Source organism: Phascolarctos cinereus, unplaced genomic scaffold (assembly GCF_003287225.1).
Source record: "Phascolarctos cinereus isolate Bilbo 61053 unplaced genomic scaffold, phaCin_HiC Scaffold_4;HRSCAF=312, whole genome shotgun sequence".
NCBI classification, from domain to species: Eukaryota; Metazoa; Chordata; class Mammalia; order Diprotodontia; family Phascolarctidae; genus Phascolarctos; species Phascolarctos cinereus.
Window position 1 is genome coordinate 13,561 of NW_027555847.1, and position 17,382 is coordinate 30,942.

General features: G+C 46.3%; 1 pseudogene across 1 annotated transcript; it reads right to left on the bottom strand.

The window, feature by feature from the left end:
• Nucleotides 1-8,673: 8,673 nt before the first annotated feature.
• Nucleotides 8,674-12,908, bottom strand: LOC110202407 (class I histocompatibility antigen, Gogo-OKO alpha chain-like; annotated as a pseudogene). The gene is made up of 7 exons (XR_013486539.1): nt 12,613-12,908; nt 12,147-12,422; nt 11,686-11,957; nt 11,436-11,537; nt 10,895-10,927; nt 10,664-10,708; nt 8,674-9,127 (listed from the first exon to the last, which is right to left on the bottom strand). The product of XR_013486539.1 is annotated as a class I histocompatibility antigen, Gogo-OKO alpha chain-like (transcript).
• Between the last annotated feature and the right edge of the window lie 4,474 nt (nt 12,909-17,382).

Genomic DNA, 17,382 nt, shown 5'->3' on the forward strand with positions numbered 1-17,382 from the left:
TTTTTCCACATGCAGTCAGCAAAGCCCATCCTCTTCTACACACCCCCACCATCTCTTTGCCTTTCTCAATAGGAATATGTTGTGAGCAATCTGTCACTTGTAAAGGTTCTGCTTGTCTAACCCGGCTACCTCAATCCTCACAGGGGCCTGTCACATTAGCCCATTCTTCAGCCAGGAAAACATAAGGTAAATCTTCCCAACTAGGAATGTCCTGATCTTTAACCTTAGTCTCAGTATTTCTCTTTAGGAATGGCATATTGTACCGCAAATCCTGTTCGTGATGGCAATTTGTGTGATTAAGAAAGAAAAATGTGGTTCGGATTCTCACCCTCGGACAGGACGCTCTGCCTGGGACTTTCCCAATCGGGACCCTGAAAGCTGTGCCCCAGGAATGCCCAGCTTGGACTTCAGGTGGCGGTGCTTCCCGAATTGGTGGTGTTTTCTTATATGATTGCTATCCTTTGTATTCTTAGCCTGACTATAGTTGTATTGCTAATTGTATGTTCTTGTAAATCTACCTTTTCTATACCTGTATTATAATCTTAATTTAAAGCTACCTTCACTTCTCCCTCTAGGAGTGTCTCTTATTGTAGGAGAGAATCCAAACCACATTTTTCTTTCTTAATCACACACACCGTCCAAGGGCTGGGGGAGGGGCAGCTCTGGGGCCTACCAAGGACCAGAGGATGAGGCTCCTCCTAAAGCCCAGGAGCTCCCCTCATGGTCAGTGTAAGCCAAGAGAGTCCCCCCTCTACGGAGAGCCTGCACGGTGGCTGAAGTGATCAAGTAAGCAAAGCCTGGGCCCTGACCTTGAGGAGCTTCCAGTCTTGTTAGAGTCAATCACTCTAACATACAAGCAGCTGTAATGCAGCAAAAAGAAGTGTCTACAAAGTGCTATTTGAGGCCTGTGGATGGAGTAATCATTTCCAAATGGAGTTGAGTGGCAAGCTGTCTTGGAAGAGGTGGTATTTGTTGAGCAGGGTCTGATAACAAAAAAGGATTTTTTACTGATTTAGTCATGGAAGGACATTGTGGGCATAGGCAATGGTATGGACAAAGGTGCAGAGGTAGGAAACCATAGGATATGGACTCAGGAGGATGAAGATTGATTTTTTTCATGGGAGTGGGAAATATTCCTCATTTGTTAACAATTTGGACTTGTCTAAAGGGAAATAAGGCACTTTCCTGCCTCTGGAGGCAATTGTATCCTTGGACCCAGCAATACCATAACTAGATCTATTTCCAGAGATGACTGGGAGAAAAGGAAAAGACTCTTTATCTTCCAAAATATATGTAGCTGCTCTCTTTTTGGTGGCATAAGAACTGGAAATCAGGGGATGCCAAACAAGTAGTGGTATATGATTGTGATGGAATACTATTGTGCTTTAAGAAATGATGAAAACAAGGAAAGATTTGCATGAAATAATGAAGAGCGAAGAGAGCAGAACCAAAGAAAGTTGTACACACTAACAGTGATGTTGTCTTAAGAACAATTTTGAATGACTAAGCCATTTTGACTATTATAAGTACCCAAATGAAATACACAGTACTTATGAAGGAAGAAGCTATATGCATGCAGAGAAAGAACTGAAAAGTAGAAGTATGTATAGAATGATTTTATACACACACACACATGTATCTAATGCTATCCATGATAACTTTATTATATTTACTAGGAATAGCAAGTTGTACATAATAGATTTGCAGTTTCATGTGCAATCATCTGTTGTTTTTTTAAAATCCAATTATGCTATGTAAATGCTTGTTTTATTTCACAAATTCAAAATAAAATACATAAAAATTACAAAAAAATAAGCTACAATGGGTTCCTGTCAGCTGCAGGCTAGGCATCAGTGACTAAGCCAGATGCCAGGCCACAGCTTGGTTGGTGTTGCCTTGTTCAGCTTGTACAGAGCCCAGTTCACTAGGTACACTCTGAGTGAGGACAAAGGGATGAGATGATGGGAGAAGGAGGTCATAGGGAAAATAAATGGGACAAAAGGCCTGTCTTTGGTCTTTTCTTCCTTTCCAGTGATTCCCTGCACTCTCCTGGAGTCCTTGTTTCCCAAAGATATTCAGTAACTGACCCTCTCCTCTTGTAGGGGTGTGCTTAACAACAGGGAGCTGATAGTTCAGGTTCAATGTTGGGATGAAATGAGGCCCTCACAAACCATTGAACACTTAAAGAAAGGTTGACTTTGTCGCAACGCAGTGAGGATGTACACCAAGGACAGAGTGACACTTTTCTGGATGGGGCTCCTCTCATGTCCAGGTGAAGGGGATCTCTACCCCTTACTCTCAGTATGAGGGAGGGGCTGGCCCTTTTAGAAGAAAAATTTTCCCTTTCCTCTACCTGTGATGCCCCATGGATCATACAGGATCCTTACAAGGACTTTAGAGATTAAAACCCCTTCTTTACAGTTAGGAAGATGAGGTCCCGAGAAGTGATAGGATTTGCCCAAATCCTAACATTAGTAGCAGAAAGAGAATTGACCTCGGGTTCTCTGCTCCTTGGTGGAGGGATGATGAATAGGACAGTTTGGCTGAAGTCAAGAGGGCTTGAGGGGCACTGGTGGGGAAGGCAGGCTGCTGCCAATAAGTCATTGGGACCACATGCCATGGTCCTCTGGACCTCAGAAGCGAAGCCTTCGCCACAGTCAACTGGAATCATAAGGACAATGCACAGAAGGGAAAAAGTCTAGGGAAGTAGACACAGCATCTATGTCTTCCAGGAGTGTTTTCTTCCTGGTCAAAATGTTCTTACCTAAAGATCTTCATTCTCTTTAAAGTGCCCTTCTCACTTCCCTCCTCTTTGCCTCTAGGCCTAGGGTCTGACAGCTAGCTCCTAACTCCCATTCCCCCTCCCCCATCAGGAAGTGTTCACCAAGTGTCATCTAATCTCTTCTGCGGGAGCCTTGAAACATCTCCTATTTATCACATTCATAGTCAGTTCCTTGACTAGTTACACTATAAACAGTCACTCAGTTAATTAATAAGCACTTGCTACCTGCCAGGCTCTGTAGGTAAGGTTCTCTGGGCTGCACATTGGCTTAGAAAAACCACATATTAACATTATTTATGTTTTATTGCATCTTTATTTTGTAAAATATTTCCCAATTACATTTTAATGTGGTTCCAGCAGTATTTGACATCAGATCTAGATCATGAAGATCTGAAGCTCAGTTCATCCAAAGGAAAAGGAGAAAGTCTAGAATTTCAAGCTTTTTTCATCCTCCTCATCTTGAGGCAAAGTAGTTTTTCTTCAGTTCTTGTATTCCCTGGGCCAGGACAATTGTCCAATCAAATCCTGAAAGTCAGGAAATGATGGAAGGCCCTCTAGAAGATCTGTGGGTCTTTGGGGGTGGTGTGTGACAGAACCAGGAGTTTCTGGTTTCCCCAAAACAAGGATTAGTTTCTCCTAAAAGGCAACAAAGCTGTCCCTAGGATTTGATTGGCCTTTGTCTCCCTCCAGGTAGCTTCATGGTGACCTAAGGGCACCTAAGATCCCATCCACAGGGAGTTGTGGCTCCTCCAGCTTGGTGCCTTCTTTGGAGTCACCTGCCTTGCCCTGCTGACCAGACAAGTTTCCACCTGGACATAAGAGGAGCCCTTTACTCTTCATTATTTCCTGCAAGTCTTTCCCTGTTTTCATTATTTCTTAAAGCATAATAGTATTCCATCACAATCATATACCACAACTTATTTGGCCATTCCCCAATTGATGGGCATCCCCTGATTCCTAGTTCTTTGTCACCAAAAAAGAGAGTGGCTACAAATACTTTAGAAGACAAAGGTTCTTTTCCTTTCCCCCCAGTCATCTTTGGAAATAGACCTAGTTGTGCTATTGCAGGGTCCAAGGATACAGGCAGCTTCATAACTCTCATTGATGAATTGATGGATTAGTAGGTATTGTCTCTCATACATATATATGCTTACATAGGTATGGGTGTGTATATACATACCTGCTCATGCACACGCACACACTCATATATGTGGAAAGTACCTAAGGGTGCCCAACAGTTGCATTTCCCTTATCATTCTGATACAAATCTAGTTCTCAATATTGTTATAGTCTAAAGGATTCATACCTATGTATGTAAAATGCTGATATAATTTATCTAAAAAGACTTGGCCAATATGATGATACTGGCATCTTTAACTTGACCAAAAATTGATATACTTACATTCACCTAATGACATGTTCCCTGACCACTCTCTTGCTGTCCCATCTATAACCTACATCAGGGCATCTTAATTGGTTTGTGTGTCATCTGGTGAAGCTTTTAATAAATGCCTTCCCAGAATGCTAGTGTGGTTTTTAAAAATTTGGTAGTCAAAGGACTGATTACATTTCAATTACAAGTTAGGTGAAATTAAGATGTATTTTTCCCATCCAAGTTCACAGACCCCCTGAAAGTCAGGGGTCAGTGTACTCCAGGTGAAAAGCCCCTGACATAGATAAATATAACTTGTACTCTGAAGCTGAAGTCCCCTTTCCACTGGGAAGCCTTCCCTGGGTATCCCAGACTAGCTTCTCTGAATGCCCATGGCTGACCTAGCCTGGACTTCATAAGCTTCATCTAATCATGACCCTCTGTTGTTTACTGTTGTTCCGTATATGTGTGTGTGTAATCTGCCAGTGACCCAGAAAGCAGCTGAAACACCCTCTATTTCCAGAATCTTCCTTCAATAACTTGTTATTTATCATTGTTCCACTGAATAATAAAGTTTTCAGTAATTATCAAGCAGATTGTACTTTTCATAGAGAAGTCCTAGAGATCAGAGGAATGGATTTGGGGATTGGAGTCAGGCCAGTAGCATTTCTTGGGTCTACTATGGACTAGGTGCTGCCCTAAGCAGCTGGACCAGATGGCCTGGGAGGCCCCCTCAGACTCTAGATTGACGATCCTGTGAAGTCCTCAAGCTCACCAGGAAGTCTGAAGGCTTCAGGCTCTGGTTTATCAGAGGGCTGTACCCCCTACCTCCCCTCTTCACACACATCATTTTAGAAGGGAGAATATACTGTAATTCTAAATCCCGTAATACCATGAAAATCCACTGGGTGGAAGGAGTGTCCCGCTTAGGAGATAAAAAACTGAAGTCTCCTTCAAACAAGGAGCAATTCTTAGGGTTCTGAAGGGATGGGATGAAAGTCATCAGTTCAATGAGTATCATGCTGATTGAATGACTGTTTGGAATTGGCAGAATCATAGCAACTAGTGCTTGAAAGCAATTATAGTAACAGCTAGTATTTCTATAACAAGCTTTGCAAAGCACTTTGTAAATATGATCTCATGTGATCTTCACACCAGTCCTGGGAGGAAGGTGCTATTATGAGTCCCATCTTACAGACACAGAAACCTCAGGTGAGAAGTAAGTGACCTGCTTAGGGTCACAAAGCTGTTAACTGTCTGAGATGGGATTTGAACTCGGGTCTTCCTGACTCTAAGTTAGAGGCTCCATTGACTGGGCCACTTTGCTACCTTGAAATTTAGACCAACTTTCTGCTGCAAATGATGAAAGGGAGCCCCAATTTTGCCTCACTTGAATGCCTATGAAAATGCAATTCATCTGCTGCTTTAATATTCCCCTAACTTTGGACAGAGCCAGGGGGTTGGTTTCAGGCATGCCATTGAGGCTCAGGGGCTGCAAACACAGGAGCTGGAAGCACATGGCTGTGACACACAGGGATGCCTCCCCTCCCCTCCCATCCTGCTTATGCCTTTGTCAGGAGATTCCAGGGAAGATCCCTGCTAGAAACAGGGGATTCAGGAGAGGGAGAGCTACAGAATGAGGTATCAACATTTAAGGGATTAACTGGAGATACAGAAGGAAGGTTTCAAAGGCAGACCTTCACAGGTCTATCCAGGCCAGGCTTCATCCAGGGTTGCTGCCAGGATTTGGAGTGTTGGGCTTGGGAGGCCCCATGGTGGAGTGGAAGATCTGAGGTCAATCTCTAACTCTGGCTTCCATTGGGTGTGTGGCTCTCAGCACCTCACTGAGCCTCTCTCTGCCTCAGTTTCTTTATCAGTAAAATGAGAATTACATTTGCATTGTCAGCGATATTAAGGGTAATAAGAAGCCAGATCTCTTGCTTTGAACCTATGAACTACAGGGAGACTGTTAGGAAAGGAAGAAGGCAAAGCCAAGGTGTTTATAGGGCAAGCTCAGGTTTGGGATGGGAAGGCCTTGGTTTGTCAGATCCTGACCCCAGCACACACACATGTGACTCTAGAAGGATGTTACCCAACAATTGTTCCCAATGGGCAGTCTCAACATCCTTCCATGGTTCTATGTGTGTTGAGGGGGTAGCACCAAAGGGCCAGCGAACTCCTTGATACGAACACACCATGAGTAGGGGAAAATAAGCATCACAGAATCTGAGAGTCATTTGGGCCTTCAGAGGTCAGCTCTGCGATGTCAAACCAGTGATGCCAAACTTTAATGAAAATTTGTTGTTGTTATTCAGGTGTGTCCAACACTCTGTGCCCCCTTTTGGGCTTTTCTACTGGAGCACTTTGCCATTTCCTTCTGCAGCTCATTTTTTTTTTTTTGGCTAGGCAATGGGGTTAAGTGACTTGCCTAGGGTCACACAGCTAGTAAGTGCTACATGTCTGAATCTGGATTTGAACTCAGGTCCTCCTGAATCTAGGGCCAGTGCTCTATCCACTGCACCACCTAGCTGCCCCTCCAGCTCACTTTACAGATGAGAAAACTGAGACAAACAGAGTTGAGTAAATTGCCCAGGGTCACGCAGCTAGTAAGTGTCTGAGGCCACATTTGAACACAGGAAGATGAGTCTCCTGACTCTGGTCCCTGTACTACATCCATTGTACCACCTGGCTGCCCCCAAGTAGGAGTGGGACTCACATATCTCTACTTAAGGATCACTGCAGGCCATATACTGCTTTAGTTTAAAATGAAATATTACCTACTTTATTATATTTTCATGTCTTTGTTAAATATCTGCCAACTACTCTTTAATCTGCTTCCAAAGCATTCCAGAACATTGCAGCCAGGCAGCAGGCTGTGTATTTGAGCCCTCTGGTCAAACCTACACCTGCATTGAATCACACTCTAACAAAGCCCACAAGGGTTGGTCACTCAGTCCCTCCAAGGCCAGGCCTCCTGGAGCAGCCCCTCCTGCTTATGGACACCTGTGATGGTTAAGAGGGGGGATTTCAAAGGCTGGACTCTGGGGGTCACAGAGTTTGGAGACAGGGCCGGAAAAGCAACTCCAGTTCTATGAAGGAAGTTTCATATTTCAGTGAACTAATTTTTCATCAGAGATATAAAAGCAGTATTTTTTGTCTGGCTCCTTGTAAGGCACACGGGGACAGGAAGTCTTGTGAGAAAAGACAAGTCCTCCATGTACAACCCTTCACAACTGGATGACCAAGGCAAGAGGAAGCTTCAGGCTCAAAGAAGATGGCTCCACTCCCTTGAAGCTTTTTCCCTATTTCAACCCCAGGGCCCCAAATCCTGTCTGGCCAAGGGATAAGATGGCTTACAGCCCAAGGGAGATTGTCCACCTGCTTATTAGCACAAAACTCAGGGCCTTCTTGGGAGAAGAGGATGCTCAGAGAGAGGCCTCCAACCTTCTGGGACAAAAACTACGTGCTAATTATTCAGCATGGTATGAGCAACAACTGTCCAGCATGACCCAGGATCTGACCTGACATATCTGTAGCGAATATTTTCTCTTAATTATCACACATCAGCTAGGTGACAGTAGGGCCTAAGTCTCTGCTGCTTCTACCACTGCGGGACTGCCTTCCTTAGATCAATTAATGATAACAGAAACTTCCACACCAGGGATTTTAGAACAAGGGAGCAAAACGTGGACAGCCTGGGGTGAGGAAAATACAACTGTCCAATTGTCCGATGCTAAGTTGAAATGGTGATTGAAAGATGGGAGAGAAATATAAATAATTAAAACATTGCCCTTTTTTTGGAAAGAAATACCAGGGCAGAACGAAAGAGGGAAAGGCAAATGTTCCCAACACAGTAGATCATTCCAAAGGGGAAAGGAGAGTGGGGGAGGAGAGAAGTCATAGGTGGAGATCAATCAACTGTACAGTTAGGGACTCCAGGGAGATGCAGAAGGGGCAGGGACTTCTTTCTATTTAGAAACTAGATATTCCCTCCTTCATTAACTTCAAAGGGGAAACTTCCCTTCCTCAGAAGGAAGAAAAGTCCCTACTCTGAGACCATCTATAAGGGGTACCAGGCAGTCACTCCCTACAGTGACCATCACCAACAGAGATGGAGCCCCAGGGTCCTGGAAGGGCCCTGAGCAGAGGCCACAGAAGCCCTTAGGGAGGCCCCTGCAATGAAAGAAAAGCAGGGACACACACATGAGGCGGGAGGAAAATGGCAACAAAACAGAGAGAACTGCAACTCCCTGAAAGTCCATGCTGAGGGGCCGCCTATGGGCCAATAGCCTGCTTGGGCATCGTTCCATTTCCAAGAGGAGTACGCAGTCTGGGCTCTGTCTGAAGCCTGGAACAAGTCTGAATATACCATGTCCACAAGTGCACCCGAGCAGTACAAGGCAAAGGCGAGCGTCTGCACTCTCACCATGTTCACTACACCAGCCCTCCCCCAGGCGCCTTCCCCTCTTGGTCCCAGCCCCCACCTGTACTCACAGACTCAGAAGAGCAAATAAAAGGATTCTCAGACGTCTCCAAACTTTATTTCCCCTTCATACAGCCGTAACATCTCCACATTGTCATCCTGTCCCCCAAAGTCCCCCACTCAGATGGAGACTGTGGAGAAAAGCTGAGGACTCAAGAATAACAATTTGTTAGGCTGTGTGTGCAGTCAGACAAAGCTCCCAGGTCAGTGCAATATCATGTGTGAAGGAGGGTTCACTACCAAAGCTCTCTGGCCCTCACTGCTGGTTGTCTCCCTGAAGAGTGACACAGGCAGAAAGAAAGAAGGTGGGGAGGGAGGCCTCAAAGAACAGAGTGAGGGCCCTAATGATGCTTCCCTGGGCTTGGGCCAGTAGAGTCCAGGGAGGATCCCAGGGGCCAGTGCTGGGAGAGAAGCCAGGGGTCCACAGCAACAACACAGGGACTGGAGACTTGTTTTCTTCCTCAGGCCCACACCAGGCAATTCTCTCAACCTGAAGAAGGAAAGACAGATTCAGGGAGATTCTCCACATCCCCTCTGGCCTCCAGTCTCTCTTCATTCTTTTTTTTTTTTTTGGAATTTTATTAATTTATTTTGATTCATCAATAATCACTTCCATATGCTTTTAAGTTTAAAATTTTTTCTCCCCCTTCCTCCCCACCACCCTACCCAAGACCAAGACGGCGCACAATCTGATATAGGCTATACATTTACAATCCTATTAAACATATTTTCACATTAGTGGTGTTGTAAGTAAAAATTAAAGCCAATAGGAGGAACCATCAGGAGGAAACAAAACTCAACAGAAGAGAAAAAAATAGCAATTCAACTTCCATAGTTCTTTCTTTGGATGTGGATAGCGTTTTCCATCACAAGGCCTGTGGAGACATCTTAGATCCTTGTACTGCTGGGAATGGTCAAGTTTATCAATACTAGTCATGGCACAACGTGGCTGTTGCTGTGTACAATGTTCTCTCGGTTCTGCTCACTTCACTCAACATTAGACTATACAAGTCTTTCCAGGTTTTTCTGAAGCCCACTTGTTCATCATTTCTTATAGCACAATAGTATTCCATTACATTCATATACCACAACTTGCTCAGCCATTCCCCAATTGATGGGCATCTTCTCAATTTCCAATTCTTTGCCACCACAAAAAGAGCTGCTATGAATATTTTTGTACATGTGGGTCCTTTTCCCATTTGTTTGATCTCTCTGGGATATAGCCCTAGAAGTGCTATTGCTGGATCAAAGGGTATGCACATTTTTGCAGCCCTTTGGGCATAGTTCCAAATTGTTTTCCAAAATGGTTGGATCATTTCACAACTCCACCAACAATGTATTAGTGTTCCAATTTTCCCACATCTTCTCCAACATTTATCATTTTCCTGCTTTGTCATGTTGGCCAATCTGATAGGTGTGATATGATACCTCAGAGTTGTTTTGATTTGCACTTCTCTAATCAATAATTTTTTAGAGCATTTTTTCATATGACTATAGATGGCTTTAATTTCTTCATCTGAGAACTGTCTGTTCATATCCTTTGACCATTTATCAATTGGGGAATGCTTTGTATTCTTATAAATTTAACTTAATTCTCTATATATTTTAGAAATGAGGCCCTTATCAGAGAGACTGGTTGTAAAAATTCTTTCCCAATTTTCTACCTTCCTTCTAATTTTAGATGCATTGGTTTTTGTTTGTGCAAAAACTTTTCAATTTAATGTAATCAAAATTATCCATTTTGCTTTTTGTAATGATCTCTATCTCTTGTTTGGTCATGAATTCTTCTGTTCTCCATAGATCTGATAGGTAAACTATTCCTTGCTCTCCCAGTTTGCTTATAGTATCAGCCTTTATATCTAAATCATGAACCCATTTTAACTGTATTTTGGTATATCAGCTTCTCTTCATTCTGAAGGGCCTGCCTTACCACCCATCCAACCCTCAGCCCAACCTCTCAGCCACCCTCCTGTTTGCTTGGCCCCTTTACCCCAGCCCCTCTCTCCTTCCAGGTCCCCAGTCTTACCTTTGGCTGTAGGGGACACATCTGACCCCTGTGCACTCTCATTGCCTGGAGATAAAGGAGGGAAACGACCCAGTCAGGGACATACATCCTAGAACTTGGATATGGGAAGGGAAGGGGACACCAAGGGAAGGCTACTGGCCTAAGCCTTTCCTCTGCCTTCCCATTGCTCAGGTCCCTAGGATACCATGGGCTGGCCCTTCCTTCTATCCTCCACATCAACCCTTCACTTACCTGTAGCAGGAACATAGTCCCCTCCTTTTCCACCTGGAGAAGAAAAAATTTCCAGTGAGGAATCCAGGAGAGAAGACCACACCAAGGTCTCAGGAGTTCACTGGTTTGTCTTGGAGACACAACAAATTACAACTGGGACTGCACCCCATTCCCCCACTCCAGTCCAGCCTCTGGACCCAACCGGAAGAGAGAAAAGAGGCCCCCAAATGGGCACTTCCCCACCTCCAGGCTCATCTCCAGGGGTTCCCAATGCTGGTCTAAAGTCCCCAGTGGGGGGGCCCTCTGGCAGAGATCCTCATATTCATCTCTGATCTGAGTGTGAAGTAGATTCCCCACTCGGCCAGCCTGTTATATCCCTGCCAGGCATCCTCCAGAAAATGGTTTGTGGTTGGGGATTTGTTCATGTACAGTCAGGGCCCATCTAATAGTCCCTTAGATGGGAAAGAGAGGACTTGGGGACAGAAAGACAAGCTGCAGGTCAGGGGAAGCCAGGATCCCCATGGTGGCTGCTCCCCAAGAACCCCCTCCCAGGTCTGCCCACCTGAAGTCTTCTTCCTCCAGATCCCAACTCCAGCAATGAGTGCAACGGGGAGGACAAAAGCAACACCCCCCATAATGAGCCAGGGGGATGAGGACTCTGGCTCTGAAATGAAAAGGGGAAGTGAGAGGTTCTGATCCTTTTCTGGCCTGAGATTCACTAACCCCTCTCTCATCTCTCCCCAGTCACTCCACCTCCCTCTGGTCTTTTGGGGGTATGGGGATGGCCTTTCCCAGCCCCTCATGGTGCTTACCCCACTTCAGGGTGAGGGGCTCAGGCAGTCCCTCGTGCTGAACTCGGCAGGTATATTTCCCTTCCTGGCCCGAGGTCACATCCACACCTGCCCACTTCTGGAAGGTCCCGTCTCCTGCAGGGCTGGTCTCAATGAACTCTGTGTCCTGGAGTTGTTCCTCCCATCCCTCAGCCAAGTCAGGGAGATGTCGGCAGGGTAGAAGTCCTGGGCCCGGCACCGCAGGGTCACTTCCCATTGGGGGCAGTGTGGTGGTCACTCGGTAGAGGGCGGATCTGGAGATATAAAGGTCAGAGCCATTTTCAGGCTCTCCCTTCCCCCCGCTCCCCTCCAGGGGCACAAGGACAAGGTGGGGGCAGAGGGAACACCCCACAATGCTGGCCCTGGAGTACAAAGGGGTGCCGGCGGATCTGGAGCCCTGGGCTGAGGCTGCAGGGACAATGTACGGCTGTGCCTGGCAGTACCTGCCTTCTTCAGCGTCTCCTTCCCCATTTCAGGTACTTCTTCAGCCACAGCACGCACGTCTCCTCCAGATAGGCTTTATATCCCTCTACTATGCTCCTCTCCGCCTCCACTTGCGCTTGGAGTTCAGAGCCTGGGGCACCGACGCCGTCCACGTGTAGGTCTCCGTGTCCAGGGAGAGGTAGTCGTGCCCGTCGTAGGCGTGTTGAAAAAAACCTCGCTTGAAGGTGACGTCGGGGGAAACCTCGCAGCCGTACATGGTCTGGAAGATGTGGACCCTGCCCCGTCCCCGGTTCGGGTTAGCTCGGCCAGACTTTCCCCACCGTGCGCTGATTCCTTGACCCACCCCTCACCCGGGTCCTCCAGCCTCGGGAACCCCCCGACTCCCGTGTCCCCAGTACGGGCCTCAGGTGACCGTGGGGCGGCTCGGACGCGGCCCTCCCCCCACTCCGCCCCGGCCCACGTCACGCACCGCCCTCGCTCTGGTTGTAGTAGCTGCGCATGTTCCGCAGGGTCACTCGGGAACTCTGTGCGTTCGCCCTGGAGATGCGCGTGTTCCGCTCCCAGTAGTCAGGCTCCAGCTGCTCCATCCACGGCGCCCGCGGCTCCTGCCTCTGACTCTCGCTGTCGCTGTCAAAGCCCACGAACTGCTGATCGTCCACGTAGCCCACGGAGAAGAACCGCGGCTCCCCGAGCTCGGGCCGGGACACAGCGGCGGAGAAATACCTCAGGGAGTGAGAGCCTGAGACGTTAAGACCCGGGCGTTAGGATCTGCGGAGGAGGAAGATGATGATGATGATGATGATGATGATAATGATGATGATGAAGATAAGAGAAGGGCTTGGGACTGGACCTGTGATTTCTCTAGGAAGGAGAACTCCTGGATGACAAACCAAACTCCTGGATGGTGGATGGAACTCCACCATTGCAAGTCAACATTTTCTCTGTGGACCAAGGTCACCCAATCAGAATGTGTTCAGAGGTTAATATTGAGTCCCAGTTCCCCTCTGATGACCCCCCCTCTCTCTGGCTTTCCAAAAGTGCCAGTCCCTACTTTGAAAATGCTGGTATATTCAACATATGAAACAGACATTTTCTTTAAATTTTTACATTTAACGAAGCATTAATGTTACATTCATTACAATACTGGTACATGGAATACAAGTGACCAAATATACACATCACCATTGAACCTTTTATACATGTCAGCCAGAGCAGAGGACACGAAATACATTAATTCACATTATAAACTCCAAGGCAGCACATGCATTTAGTGCACCATTACAATGGCGAAGTAAGCAGATGGTCACTTTCAAGTGTTCCACATCACTTGGCAGCTGTTACCTTGGACTGTGACACCCAAATGATGGATTAAGCAATGGTATGTAGCATATTTACATCCTTCCCATCCAGTTCCCTACGAGGAAACAGCAAAGCTGTGGCAGAGAAAGTCATCAAGAGATTTTATCAAAAACAACTCTGTTCTTACCAAAAGCCAGCCCTCCCCAAGGGTTCTAACCTAGGACAGCCACACACTTGGAAATACGGGCACAAGACAAGACTGCTCACTAACATAAGCTTTAAGCATGTTCCATTTGACATATTTACACTGACTATGAGAAGATGTAACTTTCTACCTATAAGCAAGCTCATGTTTCAGGTTTTTTTCCATCCAAAAGCAGAGAGTAGGGTCAACATGGTCTACACTTGCCATTAGATTTTGAGACTGAATATGTGGGGGGCTCAGGTTAGTCATGGAAATCTGCATAAGGTCTTTGGCCTCAATAAGCACAAGATCCAACACTGAAAATGCCTCACAGCTGAGTAATTGCTTGGACAATTTATGGGCCCCAGAAGCTCAGATTTCTAGGTCACTCCATTAGTACATCTGATCTTCTTAAACACAACCACCTAGATATCACCACCTTCCACAGGGAGAAAGGAACCATCAGCAGCTCTGGTGCTCACTCAGGTGATGCTTCTAAAGGAACTCAACATGACTCCACTGGATAATAATGGGAAGGGGGATGATCTAACCTGGAGCTCATGGGACTCTTCTGAAGCTTTACTTTGCTACTTAATACAGCCAGTCATTGAACTTCTCCAGCCCTGAGTTCCTCATCTGTAAAATGAGAAGGTTAAACTTGACAGCCTCTGAGGTCCCATATTTCCCTGTGCTTTCAATGAAGTTAATTATTACATAATTACATTGCTGAGCCCTGAATGGACAGGACTGAAAGTCTTAAGAGTGGCCATTAATGCAGCTACTCCTTTGATTTTAGCTTCCCTGGGTAAGATTGATGCCCTGACATCATTCAGGTGAAAAGGTCCTCTTTGGTGATTCCCCTAGTGAAAGCCCACCAACTCTCATTTCCTGACTTGACCATTTCCAGGAACTATAATGTCCTCCATGTGAGTAGTCCATCCACTGATATAGATCACATTTAGGTAGTGGCCTTGGAGGGCTGCAACCAATCAGCTCTGGTGGTCCAGAGGCTCTGCCAAAGAAATCTAAATTGGAGAGGGCTCAGAACAAAGGCTACCTCCTACAAGACATGCAAATTTCCCAATGCGCCCCATTGTTCATGCTGCCCATAACGACTTTGTAGACCTTTTGGGTTCAGAAAGCTGTGTATATGTTGTGTCCATCCCCACTCCCACCACCTTGAAGGCAGGGCCTGTTCTGCTTTTCTGTCTGTCCTCAATGCCCAGCACAGTGTCTGGCACATAGTAGGTCCTCAATAGAGTCCTACAGAATGGATTTGAATTGGGTATAGCTTTGGTGCCTACTTCTTAGGTTGATAATCTCTGTAAGCCCAATCTTCAGCTTTGTACACTGACCATTAAGAAATGTATAGACTGGCTACACACACACAAATACACACACACACACACACACACACACACACGCACACAGTGGGTATGTATCCTGAATGTACCTCAGAATACAAAATGAATGGGCTGGGCCAGAAGTGCCTTGGACTGGCCAGAGGTCTCCAAACCAAGGATCTCTTGCCAGCTAAGCTCTACTGGGGATTCTTTTCAGGTTTAGGTCAAACAAGATGGCCCCTTCCCACTCTTAAATTCTGTGGTTCTGTGACCTGGCCTAAGATGGCCTCTACAATCGCTGAGAGATCAAACCAGAAACATACGGCAATACCAACCCATCGAGTGTGCCTCATGGGCCTCCTGATAGAGCTGGGGACCAGCCAGCCAGATGGAGCCATGTGGATTCCTCAAGCCACCTTTCACATTTACTTCCATGTGGTCCTAGACAAGTCAATAGGCTGCTTTGGCCCTGGTTCCCTTATCTGTATAATGATGGCATCTGAGCTCCCAGCTCTAGACAGGGTGTCTAAGTGCTCATTTGGGGGCTCCTTGGTCAACCTTGGAGAATGCACCCAGTCACCGACACAGTCAGCCACAAAGTTGACCTCAGCCTATGGCCCTCATGTCATTTCATCACACACTTTGCCTTGAGGCTGTGTCTACATAAAGAACAGCAGAGGTTTGCAATTATCCAGTTAATTCAATGACTATATACGACCATGTCAACTATGACAGCCCCAGCCCCCAAACCTGCAGGCTATAATTATCAAGTGAACAGGATAATGGTCTCAGCCCCATCTCATCTTTACTGCACCTCCACAGGCTCATTGACCCATGAGGGTGGGTGGCTGTGAGCTTGTTTTCTCAGTAGAGGGGTTCTCTGAAATGGCTGCAAACTTTAAGGAATTCTTAATGGAGCTGAGCTCCCAAGCATGCAAGCTGATGATGGTGTGAGCTCCACAGCACTGCTGGACAACCTTGTAGAGGTTCTTGAGGACAGCTCTCCTCAGCAAGATGTACACCCAGGGATCCAAAATCTCATTCCACATGGCCATGCAGAGTAAAGAGGACCTTCTTACATGTTTCCAGTGCCTCTCCTTCATTGATTCCAGTGCTGGCCATGGTCATCTAGGAGAGAAGAGACCTTGGACATGAGGGCAGGAGGAAAAGTGAGGTCTGGACTGCAGATTTTTGTGAACCCGATGGAATGTTGGGCTCCTCAAGGCATGTGGACATAAAAGCGAGTCAGCAAGTATTCATTAAGTGCCTGCTATGTACCAGGCTCTAGGCCAAGTCCTGTGGATACAGAGAGAGGCATAAGACAGTCCCTGCCCTCAGGGAGCTCACTCTCTGACAGGGGAAACAACATACAAACAACTCAGTACAACAAAAGATGAAATTGGAGGTGATCTCTGAGGGAAGGCATCAGCATTGAAGGAGATCAGGAAAAACTTGTAGAAGGTGGTATATGAGCTGAAATCTGAAGGAAGACAGGGAAGACAGGAGGCAGAGGGGAGGAGGAAGATTTATTCCAGGCATGAGAGACTGTCGGGAAAAGACAGAGGATTGGGAGCCGGGGTGCCATGTGCCAGAGGCAGCTTGGAGCCCATTGTCCATGGATGGGAGGTAAATGAGAGGCACGTACTCTGCACTAGGAGGCAGAAGGGATCGGGGTTCAAGTCCTCACTCTGACTCTCACTAGTTGTGTGACCCTAGTAAAAATCCTCAGCCTCTCAAAGTCTGTTTCCTCATCTTGAGGACAGGAAAAATATCACACTGATTACCTCTCAGGGTTGTTACGAGAAAATACTTTATAAGTCATCAGGTTCTCTGTGCATATATGTGTGTATATGTTTACACACAGAGATTTGAGCATCTGTATTTACACACACATACACACACACACACACATAAATATCTAGGCATGCGTGTATGTGTATGTGACCTACAATTTCCCTGGCCCAGGGAGCCAAGTGAAGAACTTCCTCTCTCAAGGAAAATCTGCAAATTATGGTCTTGGAGACTTTGGGTGGGTGGGTGGGTGGGGGACTCTGAGGTTAAAGTGATCTTTCAAGATTATACAGACATATGTGTCAAAGGGGGGACTTGAACCCAGGTCTTCCTGACCTGGGAGCTGGCTTTCCATCTGCTCTCTCTGAGGTGCTATATACATACATACATTATGGTTGTGGTCCAGGAATGAGTTTGTCCATGTAGGGAAATCTGAAGATAGAAACTCTCTCCACTGATGTAAAACAGTGAGTCACCCGTAAGCCTGAGCCTTACAGCAGCCATTCTCAAACCTGCTGGTCTCAAGACCCTTTACATTCTTAAAAAATATTGAGAACCCCCCAAAGAGCTTTTGTTCATGTGGGTTATAGCAATCCATGTTTGTTGTATTAGAGATTA